This window comes from Oxyura jamaicensis, chromosome 1 (assembly GCF_011077185.1).
Source record: "Oxyura jamaicensis isolate SHBP4307 breed ruddy duck chromosome 1, BPBGC_Ojam_1.0, whole genome shotgun sequence".
Lineage (NCBI taxonomy): Eukaryota > Metazoa > Chordata > Aves > Anseriformes > Anatidae > Oxyura > Oxyura jamaicensis.
In genome coordinates, this window is record NC_048893.1 from 96,570,564 (window position 1) to 96,589,675 (window position 19,112).

At 36.9% G+C, this 19,112-nt stretch overlaps 1 protein-coding gene across 4 annotated transcripts in view; it reads right to left on the reverse strand.

Annotated features, from left to right (window-relative positions):
• The window catches only part of CADM2 (cell adhesion molecule 2), a 674,480-nt gene that overhangs the window by 9,420 nt on the left and 645,948 nt on the right, over window positions 1-19,112 (reverse strand). The window lies entirely within an intron of this gene.

Below are 19,112 nucleotides of genomic sequence, written 5' to 3' on the forward strand. Positions count from 1 at the left end.
ACAGCTATTTATAGAAGGAAAAACAAGGAGCTGAGAACTGGGGATCAGATAGCATCAGCAGAATAGTGGCTGCATAATACATAATTTATAGACTTGATTCTCAGTGGGGAACCCTTATATATTCTCTTCCTCTCATTCCTATCCTATTGCACCAGAAATAAAAAGGCAGATAAAGTGCAGCCTTGCCAAGTTCCTCAGCACATGGCTGAGTCTGCATGAATTTGGTCAGATAAAGGTATCAGGCAACCTGAAAGATCATCATTCACTCTCAATCCTCAGTTTGAGAATTTACTGTGAATACTCTATTAATGCCCAAACTGAACAAGCTGCAATATATACAACAGTGTACTAGCAGCTTCATTTTACTAACTCTGGACAGGGTGCTACTGTGAATACTGTCAGATTCAAGCTTCTCTGCTGGTCATTTGTCTGTTCTGTTAGCTGGTGCTTTACAGAAGTTGCAAAAGGGCAATCATGGAGAAATGACACTACTTAGGGATGAGTAATTCTTTGGAGCTTTTGAATAATGAACCAGCAATCTTTGACTGTTGACTCATCTGAAATATGCAAAAGAAAATAAAAAAATCAATCAAAGGATCCTGCTAAGATTGCTGTTTTAATGAAAATGCCTCTGCTACAAAGTAATAGTAATTCTCTCAAGATGCTATTAGCATGTTCTCTATGTTGCCATCAGTCTACACACACTTTTTCAAAGGCATTTCCCTTGTAGGAGCTATTTATATTCTACAAATAGTTTGCAAACAACTTCTTTGTTTTGCAAAAGAGAAAGGCAGGAAAAATATTTACACAGAAAAGAGGGCAACCCTGTAAGGGTGATTAAATGGTCTCTGATAACATCTAGGAACACATTTTGTGATACCAAAACTACATTCTGCTGACCAGGATCACTGTATTATGATGAGATGCATTAATATATCTATATACACACAAACGTATATAACATTATATAGATTAAATGAAAGAAGCATGCTTTTCCCTCCTTTTGTAAACTGTCAGGCAGACTGAAAATGCACTTTCAGGTTTGCTGGAGCACAGAGCAGTGTGATCCATGGTTATAGACACTGTTCTGCTCTTCACAGTTACTGAATCCATGAGGCATGGCGTCTCCACTTGTTGCTGGTTTCACAACTCCCAGCTGTTTTTCTTCTGGCTGCTAAGAGGACTTTGGGAGAAATGCCTACAGCAATTCTGTGGACATGACAGCAAACTTGTTAGGGGCCTCAAGAAAGCTAAAAACACTTTATAGCTGTACCTGCCTCCTCCTCTGTCCCCATGAGCCTCTTGGTATGATGCTACTATCGATTCACTATGCTGAGTATGGAGGATCAGTTCGAAAGGCCATCGGCTCTATTTTGGTGATCAAAAATGACCCTGAGCTTTGTATGCCAGCAGCCTTGTGGAAAGAAACAAGAGGGCTGAAGTCTCATCACCCCAAAGCCATAGCTTGGAGCCATCCTTCCCCAAGCCTTGCAGAAGCTTTGCTTTCCATGGTGAGTAAGGAGGTGATTGCTCACTTAAGAAAATGGAAGGTGACAGCTTGCTGCAGAACTGTCAGCCTGCTACAGCCATCTAGTGAAGTCCTCCTTCTGTCCTTTGCCTGTGGCAAAGTTGCTGTAAACCTGCTCCCTGCAGCAATAAGGCAGCACAAATTTGGGCACTCAGGAGCAGCAATATCCCCAGGTGCTGCATGCAAGCTGCAGGAGATACTCTTCCTCAGCACCAGGCCAGGAACAGTATGAACTTGTTTTCTCACTAATAGTCCTATATACTTGCTAATATACTAGCAGTAAAATTAATGAATTAAAGGAGGTATTTTTAGGGATAATATACTTCCTGATGGCAGAGTATAATCAAAAAGAAGGACTAGCACAACATTTTATCTGGAGGCATTTTTTGAAAAGCTGATTGAAGTGTACAAGCTCAATACTCAGATTTACACATCTCTTTTCTGTAAGCTTTAGTAAACATTACAGATAAAAATGCTCACAGTACACTGTGATGAATATGCCTCTGTGTTTTCTTCCTCAGGTGATTTCCTATATATAGGACCTCACTCCTCCTCTGACATATGCAATTCAATGGACTACCTGAAGTTACATAAAGCTAGCATAAATATAAGGTTCCCCATGTATAAATGAAGATTAATGAGATTCTACTGTTCCTGTAGGTTGACATTTTTAACTGTAAAATTAATTTTACCTTTTCATTGGAATGCAAAGGTAGTATTGTATTTCTGGTAAAATCTCTTAACACTGGTATGAAAGAAAGATTATATTGATAAGTACTGTCACGCAAATTTGTCCACAAATATATTGTACATGACTTATTTCCAGTATTACCACTGAAAAAAAATATCATTTGTTAAATAGAAAAACAAACAAGCAAACAAACAAAAAACAACTGATGGAAGGAAAGGAAATAAAGGAAGATCCTCAAAAGTGTCCAAAATTTTCTTGAGAAACAAGCTTTCTTTCATAGTAAAATGAAAACCTGCACAGCATAAACAATACTATAAACAGGAAGAGCTCCTCATAGAAATATTATCCTCATAGAAACATAATGTTAACATTAAATATAAATATGTTCTACATTATGCATAGAGAGTAATGCACTATACATTTGCCATTCATGAAATGACCTAAGCCCCATGAGTGAATTATAGATCTGGGACTATCTACCATCTCATAAATAATTACTATGTCAAAAAGTGCCTGAATGGTATCTGAAATGTAGAAATACAGCAGTTTAGAAAATATGTCATTTTGTATTTTAGGTATTTATACAATGAAGAAATGCAACTACCCAAGTGCTCTAGGCATTTTCATTACCGACTCCCATTGGAGTTGGTAAAAGTGTTAAGTATGTATTTGGGTGCTGACCACTCCAAAGTTTGCTTTACAAAAACAACAACAACAACAAAATATTTGGATTATTTTTAGATTATCATTATAAGCTTCATGAGCTTTATCATGTAAATCTTAGCCTGCCACACACATATATCCAGTAATTGAAATCTTAATTATGCAATAAATACTTATAATTCAGCTATTTCCAGGAAAACAACAACAACAAAAAAAAGACTGTTTCTTTTAAAAATATGGACTGTTTTTTACTGCATGAGTACATGAAGTAACAATACTCATGGACTGAGACAATGAAGTTCAAATTTCTTAATCAGACTAGGTAAAGATCATTTTTTTCTCTTCTGTTTTGTTTTTCAATCTTTGAAGAGATTAAGAACATTTTACAGTAGAAAATGACAGAGAAGCTCATAATTCTTTTTGTTTGTTGGTTGGTTTGTTTCTGTCCTAAACGTAGGAAGTACCTTCATAATACTGATTGCTTATGTTGCGAAACTCCATCAGTTTTCAACTTCTGGGATTTAATGTTTGTTCACAGATTTACAGAGATAACATACTTAAAATGAGTAAGAGAAAAATAATGGATCGTTCATTAAGGAGTGAAACATCAGATAAACCTTACACCTATTAAGTAAGTAGATAAGTGCATTTTGTGACCTGATGACTAAGTTTCAGTGTAAAATATTTTTATGTGATTTCACACATTAGTTAAGCAGAGAAATGTTGAAACATTTTTTCATGCTTTTGCATAAAGTATATGGTAATTATTCATCTAATTTCATTTTCTTCCTGCATAAGTTTCCTTCTTATTTATGCATAGTTGACTTACCTGGGCAGGCTGCAGGAAAGGGTCAGATAACCCTTTCCCGAGCCATGGGAGAACAATCACATCTGTGAATGGTGAAGTGGTTGCTTATTTTGGGGACTATGCTCAAGCAGTCCCCTTTACTCTAAAACCTTATTTTTGCATATTTTTGGCTCTGGTGTTGAACTAGAACAGTTACACAAAAATCACTTTGAATACAACATACCTAGTTTTGAGGGATCCAAAATAATGATTTAAAATGACCATTTCTACTAAAATGGAAATAAAGAACCTAATTTGCTCTGGAGCTTAAACAGCTTTCACAAAATGAAGTCATATTAAGCAGATATATTATTTGTAAATTAGTGTTCCTTAAGGCTGGAAAAAGAACAGGAACGTCCCATTTCTCAGACAAGTGCTGAAATCAGCAGCCTACAGTTAGTTTTACAAATTTCATTAACAATCCATTACTTAGGCAAAAGAGAACTGTTCCAGCAAGTGTTCCTAGGGTATGGTACCATGTTACAATTATGGCAGCAAAATCTCTTCAAGTGACTTCTGCTTCTTTCCCCAGCTTCAGGGGCTTATTATCACTTTGCAAACTCTTCATGCTTTGGACAAAGCCATTGTCTGAAGGGCCTGGCTCAAAATAAGGTCAGTAAAGCAATATGTATTTAGGGGTGGGGAGACGTTAAAAGCAGCCCCCCCCCCAAAAAAAAAAAAACAAAAAAAAACCAACAACAACAACAAAAAAAAAAAACCATCCCTACTTGAAGAGCTGGTAAATTGTTGCAGATGAGGGCAGGGTGAGAATGTGTGGTGGAAGCCAATTAATATTTTAAAGTGCAAATATTTTTATGTACATATGTACCTTAGTGACAGGACAATATAATGCAAAAACAAGCAAGTAATGGACAGGGAACTCTGCCTCTTCCATTTTGGGTTCTCTGAAGCTCACCACTAAATATAAGTTAAATTAGAAATATTATATTAGAAATATCTCCTATTTCTCTGCATTTCAGCTTGGTTTCCTAAGGAGAGAGAGCTCATGTGATCATGCTCTTTCACTCTCTTCAGATTACTTAAGAACCATGGATCAATTACAACTAATTTTAAGAGACAGTATAGATCTCAAGATCATTGTTTTCCTGTAACTGTCCTGAAAGGACTGCTGCAGGAGCTCAGACCTCATCAGATATCAGAGAACCTACAGGAAGGAAAAACCCTAATAGAGACAAAAGCTTCATCCAAAATCTGTGCCCAAGAATCAATTTTTCAATAACGGTTTCTCTCCATTGCGAGTTCTGTGATGTCTAATAAGGCACAGATACCTTTTGAAGCTTTTCACATGGTTAGGAGCTATTTGTAACATCTCAGCCCTTCCCACATCACTTTTTTCTCCTTCCCTCCATACCTACCCTCCTTCTTCTCTCATAATGGGTCAGCTCACACTGTAGCATTTGGATAACTCAGTTTAAAAGTCAGTCAACCATGAGGCAAGATCTCATTGGAAACCAGAGAGTATTTCTTTCTGCAGCCTATAGAATAAACTTGAATTTTTAAAATGTATTTAGGCTAATATAATTCACCAGTTTCAACCATAAAACTGTATAATTTTTTTATTGTTCCATAAATGTAAGCTTTGGGGAAAACAAGTAAGTAAATACATACATACATACATAATTCCTCATTGATTAGTCTAACTCGAGCAGGAAAAAAAAAAAAAAAAGAAAAAAAAAAAAAGACCAACATAGGAATTTACTCACAAATATGGATAAGAGACAGGACTGGATTGACAGTTGACAAGGTATTTGATTTAGGAATAGTGGCAGTGGTGCTGTCTGTGATAAATGCTGGTGAGTAGATTTTACCCATTTTAGCATCTTAATTTGGGCACCACACAGTTCAATTTCCCTTCCCTGGCCTGGAGTGCTGAAACAGGTATTTTTAATCTCATTTTGTAATATGCCACTAACCACTACAACACATGTACTTGAAACTTGTGAAAGTATTGTTAAGGGGGAAAAGAAAGTTTCTAAACCTTCATTTAAATTGCAAAGAGTAGCTGCCCAAGGGGGCTGGTTGTGAAATTTGTTGAAAATGTGTTTTGTTATTAACCAATTCTGAACTTAAAATATGTGACAGGCTTCTTTTTCCTTCAGTGCCTGCAGCAAAGAAGAACAAAACAGTGTGCTAATATACAGCATATATAAACTGCTATTTTAACAGGAGGCATCATCAACCTTAGAGAAGACATGCAGAAAAAAAAAAAAAAAAGTTTACTTGTAAACCTTCAAAAGAATTTATAGCCTTTTCTTCCCGCATTACTAGCACATTTGGCACATTTTGCCTCTGTTTTTTTTTTTTTTTTTCAAAGCATTGAATTATATATACATTCCTATTAAGAAGAGCCCACATCCCAGAAGGATAAAAGTCCCACACTCATGTTTCAATAGCTGAATCTACGTCTCTTTTTGAGAGTTCATGTTCTCATGAATCTAAGATTTCTTTCAGTGGAGGTAAAAAGAGCAAGGTTTTCTTGGGTGTATTTGTAAATAAGGGGCCTTTATCCAAGGTAAATACAAACACTGCCCACATCTATTACTTTGCAAATATGTGCTTTTTTTATTTGTATATTTGTTTTTGCAATGTAATGCTAATAAGAGAGCTGTATAACTACACTGGTTAAGACATGAAAAGTTCAACAATATTTTTCAGGGTCCTTAGAGCCTCGTTCCAGATTTTGAGTCTTGTGTTTTGTTTCATTGTCACAGTTTTTTATTTTTTCTTTTTCTTTTTCCTTTTCTTTTTCTTTTTCTTTTTATTTTTCTTTTCTTAGTGTTTCTTTAAAAGCTCCAGTTTCCTGAAGGGAACAGTTCCTCTAATTACAGCACATAGCAGAATTCTCTTATTGACAACATTGTATTTTTGTCCGTCAATAAACTCATTAATTGCTTCAGACTTTGTCTTAGAAGAGAAAAGAAAATAAAATAAAAGAAAAACAACTAAAATCTCTCTTTTTTTTTTTTTTTTTTTTTTTTTCAGCTACTTTCTGTAGAGGATAATGAAGTAAATTCAGCAGAGATTGAAGAAATACTTGCAGCCTGTCCAGTTATAAGTTCTGGCTACTGAAATAGGATAATGTAGAGAAACAGACAACTGGCACAGATGACTAAAATTTCCCTGTTAAATCTCTCTCCCTGAGTGAGTCATCTGTGGGCAGCAGCACAACAGACAGCTGATGATTTAACTCTGCTTCCAGCATTTTAATTTTCATCTTCTTCTGAAGTTCCAGAAAGCTCAGTGCCTCCCTCCATTGCAGAAAACAAGAAAACAAAACAGAGCAGATTGAAGTTTGGAAACTGTGGCCTATTAATCACTAAAAAAAAAAAGAAAAAAAAAAAAAAAAGAGAGAGAGAGAGAGAGAAAGAGACAGAGAGAGAAGAGAGAGAAAGTGCCAACCCTACCTAGAAAGTCAAAGATGCATGACTTCATATTTTCTGAGAAAACTGCATTTCGTAAGTGTCATCTTTCCCCTGATGACTTTCCATCAATAAATACAGGAGGATCCCCCCCACTCTTTTCTGTTTTCTTCATCAACAAAAAAGGACAGGCACCAGCTGGAGTAGGTGTGTGTATGTGTACAACTCCTTCTCCTGTCATCAGAAGTTAATTATCTATATAAATAATGAACCATTCTCTAATTAACACAGAGACAAGAGGTGCCAATGCTCTCCTGCTCTCTTCCTTGTAGTACCTTACAGTCACAGCCTTTGGTCACTGCCTATGGATTTAAGTCTGTGAGGCAGACTGTGTGGGAAGGGGCTCACTGAGTGGGTGCTCAGCAGAACGTTCTTACACAGGCACCTCTTGCTGCTGCAGGGCTGGGTCCAGGCTCTCTCCTGGTCTCTTCTACTCTTAGCTTTCACTGACCATGAGAAGCAACGCATTGTCACAACTACTCATCATTAACTATAGAGAGGTTGGTAAAAGATAATCCCTCAAAGCATTTAAGAAGGTAATTCTGCTAACCTTAAGGAAGTCCCAGTAGCTCAAGCCTACTAGAAAGCAGTATAAAGGTTTCCAAGGTGACTTTTTTACCATCTTGATTTATGCTGTCTTTTATACAGATTCCATCACAGACTGATTCTCAGGGCCAACCAGTACCGCTGTACAGCTCAAATAATACACACTACCCCAGGAAAGCAGTGCAAGGAAGATATGCTTTCAGCCGAGGAATGATACAAAACAAATGGAGAAGTTCAATAAAGTGCAGGTAGAGACAAAGCTATTCCTGATGACTGAAGCTAGAGAGGAGAAGACTTTCTCACCAGTAATGCAGAGAAGCAGACAACGTTAGCAGTGAACATGCGTGGCTGTATAAGGATCAGAGGCATGAGCAGATTCACAGTTGCACAAGGTACAGAATCACAGAATAGTCTAGGTTGGAAGAGACCTCCAAGATCACTAAGTCCAACCTCTGACCTAACACTAACAAGTCTTCCACTAAACCATATCCCTAAGCTCTACATCTAAACGTCTTTTAAAGACCTCCAGGGATGGGGACTCAACCACTTCCCTGGGCAGCCTATTCCAGTGACTAACAACCCATTCAGTAAAGAAGTTCTTCCTAATATCCAACCTAAACCTCCCCTGGTGCAACTTTAGCCCATTCCCCCTCGTCCTGTCACCAGGCACGTGGGAGAATAGACCAACCCCCACCTCGCTACAGCCTCCTTTCAGGTACCTGTAGAGTGCAGTAAGGTCGCCCCTGAGCCTCCTCTTCTCCAGGCTAAACAGTTCCAGCTCCCTCAGCCACTCCTCATAAGACTTGTTCTCCAGACCCTTCACCAGCTTCGTAGCCCTTCCCTGGACTCGCTCGAGCACCTCCATGTTCTGATTGTAGCGAGTGGCCCAAAACTGAACGCAGTACTTGAGGTGCGGCCTTCAGTACACTGTACTGAATCCTTTTGTGAGAGTTTTAAAAACAAGAAGGGCAGCTTCAATTTAATTGAAGTACAGTTCTAATTAAAACTTACTCTGTGGTGGAAGAAAGCCTATTGTTCATATGAATTCTTTATGCTTGTCAGACTAATTTTTCCTTACCAAATCAGATTAGAATAATTATAAGCCTATAATGACATCAAAACACCCCAGTAAACCAGCCACTTACAGCCAGAATCTGACACCTTACTCATGCTGAAGAGCAATTTAATCTGTCGTGGGACTACTCAGTATGAGTAATTGTAACAGAATTTCCTCTTTGGCAGTTAATAGCAAATTTTATCTGTCAATATATCTCTAGAAGATTAGCCAGGCATGCTTGCGGTTAGGGTAACTGATCCAAAGGAGGCTGTTGACTGACCCAGCTCATCTCAGAAACTTAGATGTGAGAGACATTAGCAGAGACAGTCTCTTGTAATGCACAGAGTAACAGAAAAGATGAGTAAATTATTGATAGGAAGGTAAGTATTTCTGTTAACATTTAAGGCATCTGTTATAGCCATTTTAATTAGGGCATAAAATCCTATGTAAATTCTTTGGGACAATAGCGATATCCATTAGTGAAGTTTCCATCCAAGCTATAAAACTACCTGGAATTTGTTTGAATTTTTGCCTGTGGTTTAATTGAATGCTATCCATTCTTTATGCCAACTCCATACTAATGGAAACAACAATATTTTCCTCATTTAATAATGACATGCTTGATGGAATTCAATATCTTAACCAAATTCTCCTCTGGGAACATTAAGACTTTGTTGTTTTCAGATGCCTTAAAGTTAAATACCATCCAACTATTAGTAAGAGACTGTTTGCTCTTACTACCATCAATTGGTAATGGATTTGCTGCAAATAAGGTCGATCTTTGCTTTCCTAAAGGCTTTCTGTATTCATAAAAAAATAAAGCTACACAGTTTTGGGTTTATGGGCCTATTTATTTTTATTTTTTTTGAACTCAGCAGCACACATTCATTTCTAGCAGCATTCATGATCTCAGTTGTCAGCACCACTAGCTGCAATACATCTAGATTCTACCACGGAGGTCATATCCACACTAGTTTGCATCTGACAGATTCATTTCCTACCTTCTCTTGAGACAGCCACAAGGACTGAAAAAATCAGAGGTCCAGTGTAATTACTATGTATATTTCAGATTAAATAAATGCGATAAAAGCCTCCATCTGGCTGTTGATCAAACGTGCAAAGGCAGGCTGATTTTCAGTGACATATTACAATATGTCTCTTGTAACAGTCCCAAATGCCATCCTGTAAATTACTTACATTTGGGATTACTTGACTACGGCAGACAGAAATATTACTCACTGCTTAAGTGCTGCCTGTTGGGAGCATGGGAGATGTGGGCTAATCTTAAAGTTGTTAAGCAAGACATTAAGAAATAATGGGGCCATGTTTTTTTTACTAAATGGCGATTGTGCTCACATTATTTGAAGATGGCAAACCCAATTTAATCGTAGCCTGAGCTACGTTCCTGATGTTGAAAAGCTGTAAAAGGTCTGCAGCTGGGGAAATAAGTGTAAGCGGTGTGCTGGAACAGTTCTTGAGAAGAACTTTTTTTTAAAAAAAAAAAAAAAGAAAAGAAAAAAGAAAAATATGTCAATAGCTTCAAACTATATGCCATCTGCTGACAAAATGCAAGCCTCTTTCTAGATAGAAACTCTGAGATTCAGGGCCTTTTGATAAAGAAAAATCCCAGGCAGGTATCCAACAAAGAAACAGCAGAAATTTCAAGGGAAAAATAGAAAATGATACTGCCATTTCTCCAATTAATGTGCACATCCCCTTGCAGTCATAGTCGCAATATGTGTAGAACCGTAACTCACCACATTACTGAAGGCCTTTTAAAGAGTTTATGGTACAAAAGAAAGGCTAAGAAAAAATGGGGGGATATTCATAGGTCAACTGATTGTGGCAAGCAGGTCTGTTCTTTCTTATGACTTATAGCTCCTTGAGGTTTACAACTCTTAAAAAAAAAAAAAAAAAAAACAACATTAATTCTAAATCAAAAATACTACTGCTTAATTTAAAAGATAAAACTCCTCTTCTGGCCAAAAAATGGATATTTCTTGTCTACAAGATCATGTTTGTGCTTGTTGAACATCCATTTTGCCCACTAGGTGTACCAGGACACTCTGTGGAAATCAAGGCACTGTCCAAGGAGAGCTCTGGCCCTCCAAATCCTTGTTGTAAAGCCTAGAACTCCCTTGTTTCTCTACAGGTCTTAAAACACCTTCATACTTCAGTGGTTAAAACTGATTTCCTTCTAGCCACAGATCTGGAAAAAAAATGCTTGGAAGCATTCATGGCATTTTTGGCTCTAGAAATATTATTTTTATCTCTTATTTGGTGACTCCAATAAGTAACTTTCTCTTCCTTCCCCTGTTCAATTCTCATTCTATTTTAATTGCATGTGAGATTCCATATAGTCCTTTCACCCTGAATTGTCTTATTAGCCCACATCACTCAGCAGCCAATCTTAACTGAAGTGGTTCATAAATTACATTTCCTCTTAAAAAATCTCTAAAAACTTAGTTCTCTCTCTAGGAAAGCAGAGACACAAAATGTGAAAGGGAAACAAACAAACAAACAAACAAAAATGTTCTGAACAAAGCAGGAACTAGCATAACTCTCCCAAATGTCACTACCAAGCAGCTTTTCATTGTCTATTTCCTTCTTCCCTTCCTTCCTTCTTTCCTAGTCTGTTCCCTTTACATTACAGCTATGTAAGGAACATGATGTTTCTCTCTGAAGTATTCTGTGAGCTTAAACTCATTAAAAATAAAGATGCACTCCTAAAAATGTGATTCTGCTGATTATAACCCTCTATACAATGTAGTCAGCAAAACGTTGGTTACAACCACCTGTAACAATCTTTCTTGAAATGAAACTAGTAGATAATACATTCATCTGAAAAACAGGGATTCGTTCTGAAAGGCTGAGCTTATAAAACAAAACATGGATATTTCAAGTTTTCCAGTGCTATAGCCCTTGATTCAGTAAAGCAAGTAAGCATGCAATAAACAGGACTTAAAACACAGTTAAATAACTTTGTTCAGTCGGAATTGGAGTGTCTGATGCTATCTTCAGTTTATGAGACACTACCTACCTCAGGAGACACAAATAAACTAAATGAGGAGCTTTGCACTGCTTTAACAGTGAAAGCCAGTGTCTCTTGCCCAACTTAAAAAACTTGAGGTATAAACCCTTTAAACTTAAGCATAAAACTTTAAGTATAAGTAAAGCTTCAAGTAAAGCTTTAAGTAAAGCTTCAGCAAGCTGCTCCTCCTCCTGCAGGGGTAAGATCCATGAATTCAGAGCCCATCACAACAGCTTCTCTCTGCCACCAAGATGGCTGAGTCTGGTGCCAGCTGAGGCCACCAGTCTGTGGTGTCAAGCAGCCTGTAATCAGAGAGGCCCCTTAACTGGCAGCAGCCTCTCATCAAAAGCCCTGCTCTCACCACCTGGGCCAAGGAGACAGCATATGGCCTGTTCCTGCAAAATCTATTTTGGTATTTAAGGTGAAAAGGTTTTCTTTGTTTGTTTGTTTTTGTTTTATTTATTTATTTATTTACTTACTTATTTTATATATCTTGCAATCCAGCAAAATCATATCATATTACCCTTGCTCTGCCTAGTGATGGCATAGTCTGCTCACAGCCACGATGCCTGCAGGCTGGTGAGCTGTCTCTCCAGAACACCTGCTCGTGATGCACTTTGAGAGGAAAGTTACTTTTCCAGGAATAATTATGAAAAATGCAGGTTTAAATCTTTTCCATGCAACAAATAATTTGCATGAGTTTTGACAATGTTTTTTTCTTTAGCTGTGCCTCAGTTCCCCTAAAATAACTTGAGCAATGAATTACTTTGACTCATAGAATGACTCACAGAATCAAGAATGATTCTGAGATAATGCAGTAGTAGCAGTAAGGCAGGTACTTAACCTATTCTTACAAGCGATATCCAATATAAGAGTTATTTTGAAATATCTGAAATGGATTTTTGTGGTTTTAATTTTTACTAAGCTTTTGTTAGATATGTTTTTATCTCAGGATAAAAGGAAACTGAGCATCTATTATTATGTTTCCATAATGAAGAAATTAATAGCTGTATGTCTTTTTTTCTCAGAGATGAGACTGAAAAAGATAACCTTAGGCAGCTACACTACAATATGTAATTCACACCAGGTAACTGATATAGATAAAAATAAATAGAAATATGGGAATGAGCCAGAAGCAGGATGAATCAACTTCCAGATTATGGTAACAAACAGAAAAGTAGTAGAGATGTTGTTAAATGCTGTTAAACAGATATGAACCCTTCGGTTCATAAATAACCTTGAATTTAATAGGAAAAGTTGTTCCATTTTAATATTAGAATCATTGAAGATGTAGGTCAGCTACTACAAGAACATTATGGGAAATTAATGTCTAGAAAAATGAACAGCTACAGTCCCCTGGCTTCAGTTTTCTTTTTCATGCCAATAATATCTACTACCACATCAATGCTAATAATTTATGCAGTATAGCCAAACTTACAAAATTATAATTAAAACTTCTTGATATTTAGTTAGACTAACTTCCTAAAATCTTAGGGAACATATAAAGGTTAGTTCCTTTACCTTTATGCTAATCAAATACAACAGTACAGTTTGTAACTTTAAAATGAAATGAAGCAAGCAAGCCTGTATGTTAAGGTTTCAATAAATGGTATTACAAGATAATTCTACCATTTTTGTGATAACTGAGCAACAGAAGCTATCACAACAATCACAATAAAAAAGCCACCCAATGCCACTGTTTCAAAATTGTGTATATGCACACAATTGTTCAAATACACAAACATGTTAGATATTTCATAGAATATTCCAAGTTGGAAGGGACCCACAAGGATGATTTCAAAGATCATTTGTGCCCTTTATTGCTGCCATAGGGTACAAGTGACTAAATCTTCATGGTGCTATAAAATTATATTTTTTTTCAAAAATTACCAAGGCTATCTCTGCAAATATAAAACATACTATCATGTATTTTGCATAGGTCAAACATGACAACCTTGGTGAATAATACACAAAAATAAAAGAGAGCACCAGACTCTGCAAAGGTAAGCTAGTTAGTGGCTGCCTGCACTTAAGGACAGTAAGGGTCACCATGGTCATTGGGGTCTGGAGTGCACAAAGTATGAGTGACATTTTTTCACTTTTATGAAGAGAAAGCTAAAGGAGGAAATATTATCAACTACTGCCAGGGAAGGAGGAAAGAAGACTGAGCCAGACTCTTATTGGAGCTGTGCAGAGAAGAAAGGCAATGAACACAAACTGGAACATGGGAAATTCCACATAGATATTAAGAAATTACTTTCATCACAAGGATGGTCACACACTGGGGCTAGTTACCCAGAGAAGCTGTGTGTTCTTTCACCCTGGCCATGTGTAAAACTCACCTGCCTGAGGCCCTGAAAAACCCAGTGTATGGTGGCCCTGCTCTAAGCTTGGTTTGAACCAGTTGATCATCTTTTCCACTGTAAATTATTGAACAATTCTAGGAATGGGTGATAAGCCATCAAAACTAAGAATACATGAAAAAATACCAAAAAAAAATAGATAAAGAAGTTTTCTGTATTTTTATATCTTAATACGAGCACAGAATTAATATTACACCAGCAACCTGCAGATGGATGCTAAGATTGTGCTACTGCTTTAAGATGCTCTGTTCTTTCTGTGTTGTCTTAAATCATTGCCATCACTGTTATATCCATACTGTCAAAAATTCAAGAGGCTCTCCAATTACTTTTTTCTTGCCTTCTAGTAATGGGCACATATGAATCAAGGAGTGGGGGTTCACATAATCCCTTAGAAATGATACCACAGAAGGGAGCTCTACATTGGCAGAAAAAAATACCCTATGCAATATCAAGGGCTATGTCTTCCTCTAACAATTTATTTTTCTTGAAATAAAATTTATTCTTTATCCGAAAAACAGGGTCACAGCAGCCTTTCTGAAAAAAAAAAAAAAAAAAAAAAAAAAGTTCCTTACTAGATTATTTCAGATAGTGTTTTACAAAGCATTATACATAATATGAATGTCAAAGATCACCAAATTGTTCCAATGGTCTTTCCATCAAATTACGTTTACAATTACTGAGAGGTTAGATTTGCAAAGAAATGAGCTGACATTTCAGCTTCCTGTGGCAATTGCAGTATTTTCACTTAGAGGATTTCAGTTTTATGGCCAACTTGAGAAAACTAGTGTAATTCTGTTTTTCCCAGGTATAGCTAGGTTTATTTATAGCAAGGTCAACTCATTTGAAATCTCGTTGTATCTCTTTACTCACTAGAGAACTTGTTACGCAAGTAAAACTCTGGATGGTGTTGTTCCTCTGTAATAGCAGGGGGTAAGAACCAGCAACCACAAAAATTGCTTTACAGCCTGGCAGACTTGATATTCAATTCACAAAACATTTCATAGATAAAAATATACTGAAGCTTATCTCCATGTAATAACAGTGAGCATGCATCTTGCAAAATACAGCAAGGATTCTGATGGGGCTACCACACCGAAGCCCTCATCCAACAATATGACATCTAAATATACTGCCCAAATCTTCTCCAGAAACCTGGTGAGATAAAATCCTACTGCAAAAAGTCTCATTTGAAATTTCCCCGCTCCCCAAATGCCCCCAAATTCTGTGGGAAAACACTCTGGAGTGCTTTTAGCATCCCTCCCTTCCTCTGGCTATCCCCAGTCCTTTCCTCTTTGGTAATGCGACTCTGGGAGAGGAAAAGATCTCAGGAAATCTGCCAATGATAGAGTATCTCTACTATACTTAGCTGTGTGTTTCCACATAATTTTCTGGGTCTCCTGCCGTCCACAGTTCTAGCACCATCCTTCTCCAGAGTTACTTATCATGAAAGATGATCATACTCAGCCTCATCAAAACTGTAATTTAAAATGAGTTTCCCAGTGCAACAAGCAGCTGCACAGATCCTATTACTGTCTTGCTACTGTGTTGTCGCCATTTCCTGCTACTGCTTTGCAAATGAAGCAGAAGTTCTCCTTGTCCCAACAGTAAGTTCCCTGAGACTGCTTGCATTTTTTTTTTCTATTCGATACTATTGTGTACTCAGGATGAGATCCAAATGCATATTTAAATATTTTTAAAGCATCTTAGGACAAATTTGAGCAATGAAATCTTGAAATATGTTCACAAAAGCGTGACTTAAGCCATTTAAAGAATAGCGAGACAAATGTGTCCCTGACAAATACAGGCTTGAATAACTAACATTCTGTACTGTGGATACCTAGAGGCACCACTGTTTTGGCTGAACTGATCATCTATGTACCTGCCTCCACCATAAAGTTGTTTTATATTCACAAAGTAGGTGTCTCTAGCCCTAAGTTGCCTCAGGGCCCAATTGATTTGTTTTACTTCAAGAATGTTAAATACACACTCGAAAACATTGAATTCAAATCAAGTTGCACTAGCTACAGACAATTTTACTCAAGATGCAACATGAAGAGGTGCAGAATCATCATGTTTTACTGTGAAAGTTAAGATTAACAGGGAATATTAAAATAAATACAATTCTGGCAGATGTGAAAGCATGTGAAACCCTCCACAACAGTAAGGGCATCACATCAAAACTGCACACTGTGGCCACTATCACCTTTGCTCTGTGAGACAGAAATGAAGTCCCCAGAAGCTAACAGGTGTGGTATCTGAGAGATAGGGTTTGTGACCTCGATTTAAGAAAATACCACTTTTTCATGGTACTGGCTTGGAGCGTATGGAAAGTGAACACAGGAGTTATTGCACCCAAAGAACAGTTTGAAATGCCTGACTCAGCGCTGACCTCCTCTTCTGTAGCTGACTGCCTAACATCAAGGACCAGGTAGTAGGTTGTCTCTTCTTTGGCCTGATTCTCTGTTGACTTGGTGTCCTTAAAAAAGCAAATTGCTCCTAGGCAAATAACTCATAAGATGGATGCAATGACACCTCCCTTGCCTCATCTTTCTCTCATGCACAAACAAGTGTATGCTGACCAGCAGTGATATGATTTGGCCCTGGGCACGATCAAAATATTCCAGCATTCCTCATAAGATACAAACTACTATCAGCTGGGTAGTTCTTCAACAATACCTGTTCTATGAATGACCTGGAATGTCATATTTGAATTCATCACATATGAATAACATGGTGTCACTAAAATGTTCAGCAACTTTCTATAATGATCAGTTTGATTCCTGACAATATGATCAATCAAATACAGAGGCTCAATTAAAAATATATATATTACATATATATATACATACACACATATACACCTCCTGTCTCTCTTCAGACGTGGGGAATTTTTGCACAGCAGTTGATTGGAACATAATGTTTTTAGGCACATTTGCATTTAGTTGATAGGGTACATTAGTCATGTTCATGATTATTCAGTTTAAACAACTCATTTTTAGCATCTTCTGACACGAATTTATAGTTCATTGACTAATTTTATATACTGTTAACATTTTTATGAGAACATATAAGTAAACAGTACACGTGTAATCTTCTTGGAAAGTTTTCTTGTAAGTACTGCTTTTTTGCAGAATTTCTTTTCTAGTTATTAAAAGAAAATGTGTAGAAGCTATGAAGCACAGTTAAATGTATACTGCATTGTCTAGTGTCACTTAAATCTCTCCTAGCAACAACACATCTGTTCTTTCAAACTTTATTTACCTGTATAGTGTTAATCAGACAAATTATTCTAGGACTTTATTTATTTTTTTTTTTTTTTCCTCCATGAGAAATGCCTGTCATTACACAGAACAGCTGCAGAGAAAAGAAATTGTTATTCACCCTTTCCTGACACATACTGGAAACAAAAGTTGTCCAGACAAAGCATTTGCTTTAGTTTTCCATTATGTCCATGAAGAACCACACCACACAACCCTTAAAATAAATACTATCATGATTGAGCCCCTCATCAGAGGCTTAACTATAAACAGTTAAACACTGTATATGCTTCATGCTTGCTTTACTTCAGGATCTGAGGATGCAGTCTTTTTCCCATTAAACTCAATGCACATTTAAAGTTTTTAAATATTTTAAACCAAAACTACTACTAATTGTTGTTGAGATGAAACAGAGTTGTTTCTTGGCCAGTAGAGACTACCTTTGGGACTGTCTTTGTGTGCAGGGTAGCCAAAGACTTGTTTCCTCCTTATACAGAGAATATAGAAACCATTCTAAAGAAGTACAAGTATTACCAGGAAGACTTCTTGAATCAAGTCCATAAGTTTTAATGGAAGTTGGCCACCTCACCACAGAGTAGTAAACAAACTTGAGGAAATAGGTGTAGCCTGGCTGGGAAGAACAGCACTTGTGCTGGTACAACACTAGTGGCTGTGCCCAACCAGCACAATTTCAGGAAGAGTAATATATACTATTTCAAATTGGATATTTTGGTATAAGGTTGGTGTGATTTTTTTTATTATTATTATTATTTTTTAACAGACAGATGATCTTTTAGAGATACTTTTTGTAATCAACTGTTACAGAAATCCTTCTTTAACATGCCAACATGTGAAAGAGAGTAGCAAACATGGTCTGCTTAGTCCCCAGACTCACACACAGAAAAGACTACAGAAAAGAATCTGACTTCGAATTACTCTACCTCTTTGTATGTGAACAGTAATATGGATAGGATTACTTCAGTAAAAGTAAAATAGTGCACAGTATAGGAACTTCAGAGTACTGTCCCTCAAAGCAGCAGTAACATGTAAGGGATCCATGCCACATCAAAAGTACCAATTCAGGGGCTGTTAAAGAGAACAAAATGAACGTTGTGAAACACCCCCATACAACACTTTGACATGTCTCATATGCACCTTCTGAGGAAGCATAAAAAATGGTGCCTGTGATTGCTTTACAGAGCTGACAACTGCATTTTGATATCAGATCTTCCTTTTTGAGGTAGAACCTGCGTGAAACAAGCAGCTGTGCATCAAAACCAAAATAGTCTTCCAAAGAGCTACAAGAAAGACCTTAGACATAAAAGGACAGATAATTATAACAGAACAAACATAATGAGTTGAGTATAATTGATGGCGAGTTGAACTGTTCTTTTAAATCAAAACATCAAACCTCATTTTCAACATGTTTAGGGAGAGTTATTTTAGTGCTAACATCTTAATAGTGTTTTTACACCTAAATTGTACAGGAACCCTTTATTCCCAGAACACCCTGAAAACTAGATGACTCATTTCAATAGGTTACGCCTCGTGAAACATTTTAAACAAACTTGAAAATCTATTATAAGGAAAGACATGTTACGTTGGTTGTGGAAATTTTAGAAAAAATAAAGGCATGTTTTTCTTTAAAGCAATATGTGCTTATACACAAGGACATAGATAAGATATTTT